Source organism: Pipistrellus hanaki (assembly GCF_964339955.1).
Source record: "Pipistrellus hanaki genome assembly, chromosome: 5".
NCBI classification, from domain to species: domain Eukaryota; kingdom Metazoa; phylum Chordata; class Mammalia; order Chiroptera; family Vespertilionidae; genus Pipistrellus; species Pipistrellus hanaki.
The window spans coordinates 74,085,298-74,102,065 of NC_140507.1; positions in this window are offsets into that span (position 1 = coordinate 74,085,298).

The following is a 16,768-nucleotide window of genomic DNA, read 5'->3' on the forward strand; positions in this document are numbered from 1 at the left end:
ATTATAAAATACTTTCAGATGAGTAAAAATAAAACACAACATAGAAAAATTTATAGGATGCAACTTAGTAGGAAAATGTATAACTGTAATCCAGGGGTCTTCAAACTACAGCCCGCGGGCCACATGCGGCCCGCAGAGGAGTCTGATCCGGCCCGCCAGATTTTTTGGGCAGTGAGCGCAGCCAAGGTGTTACAGTAGGAATTAGTAGTTCATATAGTCCAGTCCTCCAGCTCTCTGAGGGACCGTGATCTGGCCCCCACTTTAAAAAGTTTGAGGACCCCTGCAAGGCCCGGCCAGTATGGCTCAGTGGTTGAGTGTCGACCTCTGAATCAGGAGCTCATGGTTTGATTCCTGGTTGGGGCACATGCCTGGATTGTGGGCTTGATCCCCAGTGTGGGGCGTGCAGGAGGCAGCTGATCAATGATTCTCTCTCATCATTGATGTTTCTATCTCTCTCTTCCTCTCCTTTTATCTCTGAAATCAATAAAAATATGTTTAAAAATAAAATGAGAGAAAGAACTCAAATGAATAATCTCAACTTCCATTTAAGAAACTGGAAAACAAGAATAAACCAAGCCAGAGGCTAGCAGAAGAAATGAAACAGTAAAGATTAATAGAGATAATTAATAGAAACAAATGTTAGTTTGAAACATCACCAAAGTTAATAAACCTGTAAATAGACTCACAGATCAAGATAAGAGAGAAAACTCAAACTACTAAAATCATGGATGAAAGAGGGGACATCACAGCCAACCTAGAAAAGATGATAGAAAAGTTGATAAAACATAAATTACAGTGGGGAGGGTAGGGATATCAGGGGGAGATAATAGATCAACCGAAGGATTTGTATAAATGCATATAAGTACAACCAATGGACATAAAACTATGGGGAGGGAGGGGATGTGTGGGAGGGAGGGAGGGGGGCAATAAAAAAAAAATCAAGAAAATATGTAAAAAATAAATAAATAAATAAATAAATAAATAAATAAATAAATAAAAGAAAAGTTGATAAAACATGCCGAAACCAGTTTGGCTCAGTGGATAGAGCGTCGGTCTGTGGATTGAAAGGTCCCAGATTCAATTCCGGTCAAGGGCATGTACCTTGGTTGCAGGCACATCCCCAGTAGGGGATGTGCAAGAGGCAGCTGATCAATGATTCTCTCTCATCGATGTTTCTAACTCTCTATCCCTCTCTTCCTCTCTGTGAAAAATCAATAAAATATATTTAAAAGAAAAAAAAAAAGATGATTAAACAGTACTATGAACAGTTGTATGCCAGTGGATTAGACATCCTATATAAAATGGACACATTCCTAGAAAGACACAAATTACCAAAACTGACTTCAGAAGAAACAGAAAATTGGAAAGAACCTATAATGAGTAAAGAAACTTCATCAATAATGAAAATAATAATAATCTTCCCACAAAGAAAAGCCCAGGACCACATAGCTTCATTGGTGAGATCTACTAAATGTTTAAAGAAGAATTAACACTAATTTTTCATAAATGATTTTGAAAAATAGAAAAGGAGGAAATACTCTATGGGTCTATTCTAACATTATATGAAGCAAGTATCATCCTGATAACAAAACCAGACAAAGATATCACAAGAAGAGAAAACTACAGATCAATATTCCTTATGAACAAAGATGCAAAAATTCTGAACAAAATAGTAGCAAACTTCATCCAGCAATCCTATAGAATAAAGAGCTAATATGCTACTTAGATCGGACGGCAGAACGACCTTCAGGAACGACCTTCCAGAACCACCAGTGGGCTACGAGGGCCTACGCTTGCACAAATTTTGTGCATCGGGCCTCTACTACATAATAAGAATTATAAATCCTAATAAGTAGAATTTATCCCAAGAATTCAAGTTTGGTTGATTCAATATTTAAAAAAATGACCATTTAGTAGAATGGAGGACAAAAGATAAAGAAAATGCATTTGACAAAATCCAATACTCTTTTGTGATTAGAAAAGCACACCACTCAACAAACTTGGAACAGAGGAGAACTTCAACCTGAGAAAGGTCATGTACAAATATGCCACTGAGGATGATACTTAATGGCAAAAGCTGAGTGCTTTCCCCCTAAGCTCAGGAACAAGACAAAGATATCTGCTGTCACCATTTCTATTCAACATTGTACTGGATGTTCTGGTTAGGTTAAGTAGTCAAGAAAAAGAAATAAAAGTCACCCAGATTAGTAAGGAAGCAGGGAAATTATCTCTATTTGCAGATGATATGATCTTGTATATGGTAAATCCTAAGGAACCCATTAAAAAAACTATTAGAGCTCTAGCTGGTTTGCTCAGTGGATAGAGCATTGGCCTGTGGTCTGAAGGGTCCCAGGTTCAATTGCGGTCAAGGGCATATGCCCAGGTTTCGAGCTTGATCCCCAACTGGGGCCATGCAGGAGGCAGCCGATCAATGATTCTCATCATTTATGTTTCTATCTCTCTCTCCCTCTCCCTTCCTCTCTGAAATCAACAAAAAAAACTTTAAAAAAGCTATTAGAAATAAACTAGGAATTCAACAATGTTTCAGAGTATAAGCAAATATATACAAAACTCAATTGTTTTTCTATACACAAGCAATAAACAATCTCAAAATGTAATTTAGAAAAGAATTTCATAACTACACCCAAAGTAATAAAAGACTTAGGAAAAATTTAATAAAAGAAGCCAAGACATATACAAGGAAAATTTAAAATATCATTGAAAGAAATATCATTGAAAGAAATTAAAGACCCAAATAAATAGAAAAATATTCCATGTTCATGAATCAGAAAATTTAATGTTATTAAGATAGTAATACTCCCCAAACTAATCTACAGATTCAATATAACTATCAAAATCTAGATTTTTTAAATAAATCGACAAAGTAATCCTAAACTTCATGTGGAAATAAAAGGAACCCAAAATAGCCCAAACAATCTTTAATCTTGAAAAAGACCAAAATTGGAGGATTTAACATTGCCAAATTTTAAAACTTACTGCAAAACTACAATGTGGTTTGGGGATAAAGCTAGACATACATATAAATGGAATAACAGTGAGAATTCAGAAATAAACTTGCACATTTACAGCCAATTAATTTTAAATATATATATATTTTATTGATTTTTTTACAGAGAGGAAGAGAGAGGGACAAAGAGAAACATTGACGAGAGAGAATCATCGATCAGCTGCCTCTTGCACACCCCCCACTGGGGATGTGCCCGAAACCAAGGTACGTGCCCCCGACTAGAATCGAACCAGAGACCTTTCAGTCCACAGGCCTATGCTCTATCCACTGAGCCAAACCGGTTTCGGCACAGCCAATTAATTTTTGACAAGGGTATCAAGACCCTTTAATTGGGAAAGAACAGTCTCCTCAACAAATGGTGCCAGGACAATTGGATCTTCACAAAAGGATAAAATTGGACCCTTATCTCACACCATATAGAAGATTAACTTAAAATAGATCATAGACCTAAAGTAAGAACTAAAACTATAAAACTCTTAGAAGAAAATATAGAAGAAAAATCTTCATGGCCTTGGTTTGGCAATGATTTCTTAAACATGATAGCAAAATCACAAGTGAAAAAAATAAAAAAGTAAATTGGACTTCACCAAAATTTAAAACCTTTGTGCTTCTGCCAAGACCGGTTTGGCGCAGTGGATAAAGCGTGGGCCTGCAGACTGAAGGGTCCAGTCAAGGGCATGTACCTTGGTTGCGGGCACATCCCCAGTGGGGGGTGTGCAAGAGGCAGCTTGTCGATGTTTCTCTCTCATCGATATTTCTAGTTCTCTATCCTCCCTTCTCTGTAAAAATTCAATAAAATGTATTTTAAAAACAACAACAACAACAACAACAACAACAAAACCTTTGTGCTTCAAAGGACACCATCAAAAAAGTGGAAATAGCTCCAAAATAGGAGAAATATTTGAAAATCACATACCTGATAAGGGACTTGTACCTAGAATATATAAAGAACACCTACAGCTCAACAATAAAAAGGCAAATGACCCAATTTAGAAGTGGGCAAATATTTCTCCAAAAAAGATATGCAAATAGACAGTATAAACATGAGAAGATGCTCCAAATCCCTGTCACCAGGGAAATAAAACCAGAAATCAAAATCACAATGAGATACTGATTCACACACACTAGAATGGTCATAATAATAAGATAGATAGTAAATACTGGTGAGGATGTGGACAAATCAGAACTGCCATAAACTGCTGGTAGGAAGGTAAAATGGTGCAGCCAATTTGAAAAAAAATGGCAGTTCCTCCAAATGTTAAACATGGAATTGTTATGTAACTTAAGTATACATACCCAACAGAAATGAAAACATATGTCCACACAAAACTCGAACACAAATTTTCATAATGGCATTATCCCAACGTAGAAACAATCCAAATATTCATCAAAAGATAGGTGAATAAATAACATGATAAATTCACAACGAGATATTATTGGGCAATAAAAAGGAATAAAGCCCTGATATGTGCTACCATATGGATGAACCTTCAAAACTACGCTAAGTGAAAGATCTCAGTTATTGAAAAGGTCACATACGGCATAATACCACTTACGTGAAATGTCCAGAAGAGGCAAATCTACAGAAATAGAAAATAGATGATGGATTAGTTGTCAGGGGTTGGAGTAGGGGGTTGGGAGTGACTGCTAAAGTGTATGAGGTTTCTTTCTATGGTGATGAAATGTTATAAAATCATTGTGGCAATAGTTGCACAACTTTGTGCATATTCTAAAAACACCAAATTATATGCTTTAAAAGGGTGAATTTCATGGCATGTGAATTATATCTCAGTAAAGTTGTTGTTATTCAAATAAGTCTGCCACCATATTAGTTAAGTTCTTTTTTTTTTTTTTTTTTTTAATTGTGCAACTCAGTGACGAAGTTCTTGGGGTTTGCTGCTGTAATCCACTGTTACCAGAAGCCCTGTGGTTTTTATCGTGTCGTTTTGCCCAGGGCAGTGATTTTTAGAAACATATATATCGCAGTATAGCAGAACTGACTGTATGTAGTAAGTTATTTTGGTTACATGTTAGTAAGCAGTAGGTTTAGGTTGGTCAAGTGACAGTAGTCCTTGATAGAGAAACAGGATAAGGTGGGAAGCCTGTCTGATCACTTTTTGAAAAGAAAAAAAAAAGTTTTATTGATTTTTAAAGAGAGAGGAAGGGAAGGGGTTGGAGAGATAGAAAAATCAATGAGTAAGAAATACCATTGTTGGCTGCTTCCTGCACAGCCCCTACTGAGGTTTGAGCCTGTATCCCGGGCATGTGCCCTGATCTGGAATCAAACTGGTGACCCCTTGGTTCCTGGGATGACTATCAACTGTAGAGCCATACCAGCCACATTGTGTTTTATTGTTTTGTTTCTCTTTTTTTTTTCTTAAATCTGATCACTTTTTAAGAAAATCCAATTACTCTTAGCCATTCAGTTGGAGGGGACTCTTCTCAGCAGTAGCCTATAACACCTCAGGTCTTCCCTCCAATGACCTGCTTTGCATTGATGCCTACCTCTTGTCTTGTTCAGTCCCTGGAGGAAGGAGAGGACCAAAGCCTTTGGTCAGCCCGTGTTCCTTGTATAAAATTAATAAAAATTTCAACCCTGGCTAGGTAGCTCAGTTGTTTAGATCCGTGGTCGGCAAAATGCTGCTCGCGAGCCACATGCGGCTCTTTGGCCCCTTGAGTGTGGCTCTTCCACAAAATACCACGGCCTGGGCGAGTCTATTTTGAAGAAGTGGCGTTAGAAGAAGTTTAAGTTTAAAAATTTGGCTCTCAAAAGAAATTTCAATCGTTGTACTGTTGACCACTGGTTTAGATCATCTGCCCAGTACACCAAGGTCATGGGTTTGATCCCGGTCAGAGCACACACCCAGGTTGTGGGTTCAATCCCAGGACCGTGAGTGGGGAGGCAGCCAATCCAATCAACTGATGTTTCTCTCTCTCTCTCTGTCTCTCTCCTCTCTCTCTCTCTCTCTCTCTCTCTCTCTCTCTCTCTCTCTCTCTCTCTCTCTCTCAAATCAATTTAAAAAAATAAAAAAGGCTTCCATTAGGGAAATGTAGATGAAAAAAATGCAATTCTGTGTGAATATGAAAGCCTCTGACTATAACCAGGAAAGGTATGGAAAAGTTGCTTTGAAATTCATCCTTAAGCCGAAACCGGTTTGGCTCAGTGGTAGAGCGTCGGTCTGCGGACTGAAAGGTCCCAGGTTCGATTCCGGTCAAGGGCATGTACATTGGTTGCGGGCACATCCCAGGTAGGGGGTGTGCAAGAGGCAGCTGGTCGATGATTCTCTCTCATCGACATTTCTAGCTCTCTATCCCTCTCTCCTCCTGTCTGTAAAAAATCAATAAAATATATATTTTAAAAAAAAAAAAATTCATCCTTAGCTTTTTTTTTTTTTTTTTTTTTTTTTTTTTCAATTCCTCAATTTCCTTCTGGACCAGTGGTTATATATTATGTTAGGACAAGAGGACACAGGTGTGAATTTCCTTCAGGAAATTTCAGCTCAGGATGTACGCTCTGCTCTGTCCCTCTTAGCTCCCCAGTATCTCTATTCTGGCTCAAGAAATCAAAGAAATGCCTGCCCACTGCTGACGCAGAACGGAGACAGGGAGTAGAGACTGGAATGAAAGGCTGACATTTCCCCCTAGTGGACTCTGCTTCCAGTCCACTGCGAGAGGAAGCTTTGTCAGCTTAAAGAGGCCACGCAAGGCACACGGTGGCCTTTGGAGGACACAATGTGGAGGGGAAATGGCAAACCAAACGTCTGCCGTTCTGAGGAAGCCACAGAACCAGAAAAGTTGGGCAGAGCGGAGAGAAGGGGGTGCAGGGAAGGCAGGACCTTGCTTGCTTTGTCCTCTTATCTAAAGCTCGAGGGCAAGTGACATCAGCAGGGAATCATTTAGAGGGTGTGGGCAACTCGTCCCAGTTTCCTTGGGACTTTCCCACTTTCAAAACTGAAACTACTGGCTCCTCAAAAGGTTAAATAAACAGAGTTACTTATGACTCAACAATTCTACTAGGTATATACCTGCAGAAATTGGTGACAAAAACTTGTCCATGGATGTTCACATCTATAGTAATAAAAGTGTAATGTGCTAATTAGACCAAAGTCCTTCTGAACAACCTTCCGGACAAAGCCAGGGCTGCCAGGGAAGCCCAGGTTCCAGGTGCCTGCCAGCAGCTGGAGGGAAGCCCGGGTCCTAGGTGCGGAGGGAAGCCAGTGTTGGCAGCCAGGGGAAGGAAGGCCTACTTGTGCATAAATTTCATGCTTTGGGCCTCTAGTCCTATATAATAAAAGTCTAATATGCTAAGTGTCCAGTCATTGGGTTGTCTGTTTAACCAATCGAAACATAATCTATAATAATAAAAGGGTAATATGCTAATTAGACCGGGCATCCTTCTGGATGTCATTCCCGATGAAGTGGAGGCTGGAGGGAAGCCAGTCTGGGTCCTGGGTGCCTTCAAGTGGCCGGAGGAGGGAAGCCTGGGTCCCGGGTGCCAGAGGGAAGCTGGTGCCAGCAGCAGGGGGAAGGAAGGCCTACCCTTGCACAGATTTTCATGCATTGGCCTCCAGAATGTAATGAGATGCTAAGGCCGCTCAACTGCTCACTATGACCTGCACTGACCCCCAAGGAGCAGACACTCTGACCAGTAGGTTAGTTGCTGTTGGGGCTGACTGATTGGGACTGAGTGAGATGGGCCAGACATGCCCTAGAGCCCTCCCATGGTCCCTCCCTGGCTGGCCAACCTCCCACATCTCTCCCCAGCCCTGATCGTGCACCAGTGGGGTCCCTTGGCTTTGTCTGTGCTTTCTCAAAATCCGGGACCCCTCGGGGGATGTTGGAGAGCCTCTAGTACACATGTGTCAAACACAAGGCCCGAGGGCCAAATCCAGCCCGCCAGGCCTTGCAATGTGGCCCGCACCGCGCTGTCATCACTGCACTCCGCTGTCAGTTTATGACATTGTCAGTTTATGACTGTTCAGTAAACCATTCGGCCCGCGATTTAGGCTGGATTTTAGATTTTGGCCCCTTCTCTGATTGAGTTCGACACCCCTACTCTAGTATGTAATGATTTTAGCTCAAGGCAGAATGACTGATCACCAGGGGGCAGACACTCAATGCAGGAGCTGCCCCCTGGTGGTCAGTGCACTCCTATAGAGGGAGTGCTCCTCAGCCAGAAGTCAGGCTCATGTCTGGAGAGCACAACAACAGTGGCAGGAACTTCTCCTGCCTCTACTGCAGCTCTAAGGATGTCTGATTGTCAGCTTAGGTCTGTAGTCAGTCGTACATCCCCTGAGGGCTCTCGGGCTGCAAGAGGGCTCAGGCTGGGCTGAGGGACCCCTGCCACCAGAGTGCACAAATTTTGTGCACTGGGCCTCTAGTTTTTTGTAACAGTCCCAAAGTGGAAATGACACAAATGTCTATCAGAGGATGAATGGATACACAAAATGTGGTCTACTTACACACTGGAATATCACTGAGCCATGAAAAGGAGTGAGGCACTGACACTACAATGTGGGTGGACCTTGAACACATGACGCTCAATGAGAGAAGCCAGACACCAAAGGCCACACAGCGTGTGATCCCATTTCTGTGACGTCCAGAACAGGCACATCCGAAGGGACAGGAAGTGGGTTCATGCTTGCCAGGGGCTGGGTACAGGGGCATGGGGGATCCTTTTGGATTAGTGAAAACGTTCTGGAATGAAATAGTGGGGATGGTTGCACAACAATTTAAATGTAAATTATGACGAATGAAAGTCTCCGGCCAGTAGCCCATAAGGAAGTGAGGTTGGCCCACAAGCATGCGAGTGAGCTTAGAAGTGAATCCTCCACGGAACTGAACTCTTTAATATGATGCAGTTCATGCTATGTTGAGTTGTATATGAATAATAATTTTAAAAAATGTCTTGGCTGACAGCTGTGGGGGTGGAGAGATTGTGTAAAAAAGAAAAAGAGAGAGAGAGAAAGCTCTTGGACACGGACAACAGGGTGGTGATGGCTGGGGGGAGGGGAGGTAATTCTGTTCCCATGGAGGGCGTGTGAGGTGTGGAGTGATCACCTGAGACCCCTATTTGGGGTCAGATAGCTGAAAAGGGAGAGGTTCTGATTGAAGGAAGAGGGATCCATGGAGCACTAGGCCTCCACGGTTCGAAACCTTGGTATGGGATGATTCCAAAGATAGGTCTCTTGCACTTCACACATGACTAAAAACACAGTTTAAAATGGGGCACTGAGATGAAATGAATGGCAAAAACCTGGGGCCATCCTACACTGCCACCAATAAGAGACTGAGTAAATAAAGTAGCATTCAGGTGAACAATGGAATATTATGCAGCAGTGGAAAAGCAAGAGATGACTACGTAGGCAGATGTAAGACAATGTCTATGCTTTATGTATTAAACAATAAAACATTAAGTGCAGAACACTGTTTATAGTATTTTCCTATTTGTATTTTTAAAGTGGGACATGTGTTTCAAAAGGGGATGCGCTTACAAATATACTATACTTTTTAAGCAAATGTATAAACCTTTTTTGAGTGCTTACTATGTGTCAGGTCATATTCCCATCATTTTGTCAGTATTAACTCATTTAATTTTCATAACTCTTGCATTGAGTCCCATTTTGCATATGAGGGAGCTTAATAGATACTTAATACACCCTGAGGGAGGAGGGCATCACATGTCCCAAGTGATGTTTGACCTTTGAGCTCAGGAGTTACTATAGTAACCAATTCAAAAGGGAATATTGACCAATCAGGAGAGATATCAGGACATAGACCTGAAGCCTTTATACTGTGGGACTCTTCTCCCTCCCACATGGGCGTCTGTGCTGTGAGATTCATTCCTCTTCCCCACATGGGAGTCTGTACATGTTCTTCAATAAATCTCTACCTTTGCTATACCATCTTCAGTCTGTGGATTCATTCTTCGACTCCGAGGGACAAAGAATCCTGGAACCATCCTGCCCAGGGAAACACCGTGTGTTCCAGTCCAAAAATCGCATATCACAACCAACTGAGCCACAGCAGCCAGGGCTCTCCGTATGTCTCTGTGTGCATTTTCTTTTTCTTTCTTTCTTTTTTTTAAAAAAAAATATAATTTATTGAATTTTAATAGAGAGAAAGGGAGAGGGATAGAGAGTTAGAAACATCAATCAGCTGTCTTCTGAACACTCCCCACTGGGTATGCAACTAAGGTACATGCCCTTGACTGGAATCGAACCTGGGACCCTTGAGTGCACAGGCCGATGCTCTATCCACTGAGCCAAACCAGTTAGGGCTCTGTGTGCATTTTCAAATTGCAAACACTATTTTTCTAATGTGTGTGTGTGTGGCGGGGGTGGGGGTGGGGAGTCAAAAAGCCCCAAAGGTATGATAAAGTGAAAAGATATTTGGTGCTAAAAGATAAAATAAAATTCAAACAAGAAAATGTAAACCATGTATTTCTGAGAAAAGAATTAGCCAGTAAAACCGCTAGGGCACTAACAATGAGCTTTGAGGACAAGGATGGCACCAAAATGTCCCTCGGGGAGCTCTCCAGATTCCCTTAGGAGGACCCTCCCCCCACCATCCTCACCCTGTGGTTGTAAAAAAAACCCCTCCCCCCCTCACTGAGGGATTTCTTCCTAATTGACTCTTTTTATTCAACTAATGACTGTTAATTAACCAGCGCTATTAGGACTTTACAGGCCATTTATGCATTAGTGGGTGGCTTTAAGAGCCACTTACCAGTACTTGGCACAGACCTGAGTGTGAGCATCTGATCCTTTCAAGGGTGGCATAAAAGGACAATTTCACAATGACTGGCTTCTGAATAGAGGATTTTGTATGGAAAGCACCTGTGTGCCGTGAAGACCTTTCTATTTCTGAGGGCTCTCTCACCATCTGCAGCCACATTTCTTCACGACTCTGAGTTATTTCCATAGCAAACCGCCATAACTTCCAGCAGCCTTTGAAAGGGCAGGCTGAATACACGTCCAACACATTTTTTCCTAAATTTCATTTTTTTCAGCCAAGTGTGTTAACCATTTCTAGGTAACCAGGGCACAGGAGAATAGAATGGCCATTCCTGGGTTCCAGATTGGCTGCTGATGAAAGGAAAAGGGAAAGAGGAAAAAGAGAAAAAGGAGAACTGGAGAGAAATGGAGTGAGGAAGGAAGAGAGAGGTTTAAAAATAAAAAATAAAAAAAAAACAGCCAGGAAGATAAACAATTCAGTGGCAAAAGCTGTCAAAAAATTTTATTGCAATAATAATCTACACTATAAAAGAATAAAATGCAAATTGACCATACCTTCATGATGCCCTCCAGCCAATCAGGATTGAGCATGCAAATTAACCCAAGAAAAATGGCAGGTTAATTTGCATACATGGGCACCGCCCCAGCCACTCCAATCCTTTGGGCAGCATGGGAAGACAGAAAGGCAGCTCTGGGCTGGTGGTGCTGGCAGCCAGGGGAAGGAAGGCCCATTCTTGCACAAATCTTCGTGTATGGGGCCTCTAGTAATAATAATAAATAATAATAATAATAATAATAATGTTTGTTGCTGTTTTACAAAATGAAGCTAAGAATGTTTGATTCTAACTTAATTCCAACTGCTCTAGTTGTAAAGGTAACACTGTCAACTACACAGGATTTCATGAATGAAAATAGTGACTTTTAAGGAATTATAGAAGAATTCTGGCATACGAGTGTAACTGGGGAAACAGCATTTCGAAGCTTACTCATATCTTCCTAAAGGACCCTGGTTATCCATGTTATTTGGGGGCTGTCTCCGTGTGCATTCTACTACGCTCATTTTTACTTTGAGGAAATTGCAAATAAGAAGAATATACAGTCTCATAAAGCAATGGGTTTATGGAAGAAGTTAAATGTGTGGATTTGGTGTTCCTCTGAATTTCCTTGTGGACAGCCTTGTCTTTTTTTCCCAGACCACCGTTTCAAAACATTCACTTTTCCCCCCAAGAGGAGCCCAACTTGAGTAGGTGGAGCGGAAAGGCACAAGTTCTTTCCCTGGCCACTAGGGGGCGAAGGGATCCACTTTAGGGGCCTTAGCATGTGCACTGGGCTTTAAACACGGGTGGACCGAAATTCCTGTTGTTGTTCAAGTTATGGTGAGTTCTGGTTATATCCCTCACTTTTGGTTTATGAAGTGGTCAAATAGAGGGGACAGAAGCTGGTCTTTCCATTCATAACAGGATGTATTTATTTATTTATTTATTTATCTATTTATTTAGAAAGAGAGGGAGAAAGAAACATCAACAAGAGAGGGAAATATCCATAGGTTGCCTACCATACAGGCCCCAACCTGTGATCGAACCTGAAATCTAGGTATGTGCTCTGTCCAAACCGTTTGGTGTTTGGGACAACACTCCAACCCAACTGAGCCACCCAGCCAGGACAGGGTGTGTTTATTTATTTATTTTAAAATATATTTTATTAATTTTTACAGAGAGGAAGGGAGAGAGATAGAAAGTTAGAAACATCGATGAGAGAGAAACATCGATCAGCTGCATCCCACACGCCCCCCACTGGGGATGTGTCTGCAACCAAGGTACATGTCCTTAACCGGAATCGAACCTGGGACCCTTCAGTCCGCAGGCTGACGCTCTTTGGAAAACTTTCTATTCAGATCCTCTGCCAGTTTTAATTGGGTTGTTTCTTTTGAATTTTTAAAAACAATGTACATGTATTACTTTCATAATATTATTAGAAATTAGTTGAACTATGAAAAAGTAATGGGTTAGCCCCATAGAAGACTGAATTGACACCATTCAGGAGAAGGCAGAGAAGGACATATGTTTTAAACTTTTGACAAATAGTCAAGTTATTCTTCAATGGAGCTGTACTAACTCACTAGTACCAACAATATGTGAGCAGCGTGAATGGGTTTTAAGACTTGTAGCTTGAGAAATTTGGGGTGAATCACTTAAATAACATATACCCATCATACACTGTTCGCTTCTAAAGTCAGCCCAGCAATGTCATTTAAAATTGTAAGGTAGCATTTGACTGCATCTAAACGAAAATCTAACCAAAGCAGGTTGTAAAGCATGGGCTTATTTTTCTCACCAGACAGAGGAGGCCGACTGAAGGCACGTAAGGCGGGGTAGTGTGGTGGGAGGGGTGAGATCGGGGCTGACATTGCCCACCCCTCACACCTAAGCTCAAGCAGCCTCTCCAGACCTCCCTGCCTGGCTCAGCTCCCTTATCAAACTCTCTGGACCTACCTTAGGGCTCTTTGCACAATTCTCAACTTCTCTGTTGTCACAAAACATTCTTACTCTGGTTTTGCTCATTTTTGCATCCTCAGCATCATGCACAATGCCCAGCATTGGGGCTGTGGCTCCGTATATAGTCTTCATCAACACATGCAGGAAGCAATGCATGCATGAATAAATGATGAGTGAATGAATGAATGAATGAATGAACTGTCAAGCTTAACGAAAACCACTATTCTCCCGCCCAGGAAGCAGTTTTCTCCAGGGATGGGGGTGGTATGGGGAGGTAGGGACAGGAAGTGATGTCACAAAAGGTGGCTGGGACAGAAGGTTCTAGAAGGGCTGGCAGGGAGGGAAACTGCCCACCTTCCTGCGTCCCATCACCACCACACCCTGGCTGGACCCAGAAGGTGACGAGGGCTGGGAAGATGCAGCACATATAAGGTTTCCAGGGAGAGCGACTTGTTTGTCACTTTTGTGGAGGAAGAAAACACCCTGAGTGTCCAGAGGCTCAGCAACCAGTGCCTTGCTGTGATGGCCAGCCCCACGCCTTGGGAAGAGTGGCAGGTGCCAGAGGTATGGGAGAGGGGCCCTTCGGTGTCCTTTGGGATTCAGCGTCTGACTGTCACTCAGCAGCACGTTTCACTAGGATTTGGTCTCACCACGGTCACATGTTTTGGCCTTGAGCCAAGAATATTTACCCTCAGCATCTTTTAAAAAATTATTATTAGCCCAAACTGGTTTGGATCAGTGGATAGGGCGTCTGCCTGCGGACTGAGAAGTCCCGGGTTCGATTCCAGTCAAGGGCATGTACCTTGTTTGCGGGCACGTCCCTAGTAGGGGGTGTGCAAGAGGCAGCTGATCGATGTTTCTAACTATCTCTCTGTCTCCCTTCCTCTCTGTAAAAAAATCAATAAAATATATTTTAAAAAATTATTATTATTATTATTTTATATATATTTTATTGATTTTGTACAGAGAGGAAGGGAGACAAAGAGATAGTTAGAAACATTGATGAGAAAGAGTCATTGATGGGCTGCCTCTTGCACACCTCCTACTGGGGATATGCCCGCAACCAAGGAACATGCCCTTGACCAGAATCGAACCCGGGACCCTTCAGTCCCCAAGCCGACGCTCTATCCATTGAGCCAAACCGGTCTCGGCTATTATTATTATTTCTATTATTATTATTATTTTTTATTTTTTTTAGAGAGAGAAAGGGAGAGAAATGAAGAGAGATGGGGAAGAGAAACAATGATTGGTTGTCTCCAGGATGCACTCCAGCTGGATACTGAGCCTGCAATCTAGGTATGTGCCCTGACAAGGACTCACCCCTGCAACCTCTTTGGCGCACGGGATGTGGTTCCAATCCACTGAGCCCCTGGGCCAGGGCGCGATGAAGACCTTCTAACAATGAGCACAGAATTAGTATTTGAACAAAGCTCCAGCCTATGTAGAAAGTGGGGAGTTATTTGCTAATAAATTATTTCCTTTGTACATTTTATCTTCAGTAATACCTGAAAACCCAATGAATTAGCTCCAGAAGATTTGGTCTATTTTAAGACATATAGTATAGGTTTTCCACAGAGTCCCAGGCAGTTCTATGAGGTTTGACAAATCCATAGAGGTGTATAACCACCGATTCAGTTGCACAGAGTACATTTCCATCACCCCCCAATTCTCTCATGTTTCCCCTTTTTGTAGTCAACCCCTCTTCCTGCCACAGTCCTGGCAACCACTGTCACTTTAGTTTTTCCTTTTCTAGAAAGTGACATAAATGAAGCCATAAGGCGTGAGAATCTGTCTTCTTCCACTCAGTTAATGCCTTGGAGACTCACTCAAATGGCCGTGTCCATAGTTCATTCCCCTTTGTTGCTGAGGTCCGTTGTAGGGAGGTGGAAGGGAGTTGTTTTTCCTCAGGAGACTTCAAAATTTTCCTTACTCCCAAGTTCATATAGAGTTTTGACCCCTCTATTCCAACATCTAGGAGACTTCCGGAAACTCACAGATTGAATGCTCTCTGGACTTCACAAGTTCTCTCTGATCTGACATACGTGCCACTCTCCTTTCCTCCTAGGCCCAGAGCAGTCATGACCAACGACCCCCGATTCCAGGCTGACAGGGCCGGTGGGTGGGAGTTGGGCTGGGCCCTGCAGCGCCTCTACTAGTCCTACTAAGTTCCGGCTCTGTGCCTTGCAGCTCTGTGAAGAATGGTCTCTGCGGACCTGGAAGTGCTGAAGCCCCAACAGCTTAAGAAGAGAAGGCTAAGGACCTTGAAGTAGACATGACAAAAGCAAAAGGCAAGTGCGGGAGAGGGAAAGGGGCACTGCCCTGGCCAGGCTTTTCCTGAAGAGCCTGGTCGGGGAGAGTTAGGACACGGCCATTCTGTCTGAGCCCAGACCCCGGGGGTGGGGTGGGGGTAGGAATGGGGTTCTCTGCCACTAATGAGGAGACAGGCTTGTGATTTCAGAGCCTCGCTTGTTTTGTTTGTATTGATAAGCACTTTCCTATTAGGAGGTGAGTCCGTGGGAGGAAGCATATATATGTATATATATGTATTTGTGTGTGTGTGTGTGTGTGTGTGTGTGTGTGTGTGTGATATATGGCACAGATGTAATTATATCTATAATAATAAAAGTGTAATATGCTAATTAGACCTGACAGTCAAATGACTTTCTGGACATCATTCCAGACGTCCTTCCGTATGAAGCCGCAGTGGCGGGGTCAAGGCAGAGGCAGTTGGGGCATGAGGCAGATAGATAGAGTGGTTAGGGGTGATCAGGCAGGCAGACAGGTGAGCGGTTAGGAGCCAGTGGTCCAGGATTGTGAGAGGTATCCCAGATTGTGAGAGGGTGCAGGCTGGGCTGAGGAATGCCCCCCATGCACGAATTTCATGCAACAGGCCTCTAGTCCGATATAATAAAAGCCTAGTATGCTAAGTGTCCAGTCATCCAATCAGCTGTTCAACCAATCAAAGCTTAACATGCTAATGATAAACTATGGCCACTCAACCAACTCGCTATAACATGTACTGACCACCAGGGGACATATGCTCCTATAGATAGGTTAGCTTGCTGCTGGGGTCCAGTTAATCAAGACTGAGCAAAACAGGCCAGACACACTCTGAAGCCCTCTCACGGTCCCTCTCTAGCAGGCCAACCTCTCATATCCCTCCCTGGCCCTGATCATGCACCAGTGGGGTTCCTTGGCCTCGCTTGCCCCCTCTCACAATATGTGACCCCTCAGGGGATGCCAAAGAGCCAGTTTCAGCCTAATCCTACAGGCCAGGCCAAGGGACTCCATTGGTGCATGAATTTGTCCACTGGACCTGTAGTATAATAATAAAAGCATAATATGCTAATTAGATCAGTTGGCTGAACAGTGAAACAACCAACAGGACGACTGTCCGGACGACCTTCCGGACGACCTCCCAGATGAAGCCGGGGCTGCAAGGGCCGAGACAGTTGCTGTGGCTGTGAGGGTTGAGCCCCTTCCATGAATTTCATGCATCAGGCCTCCCT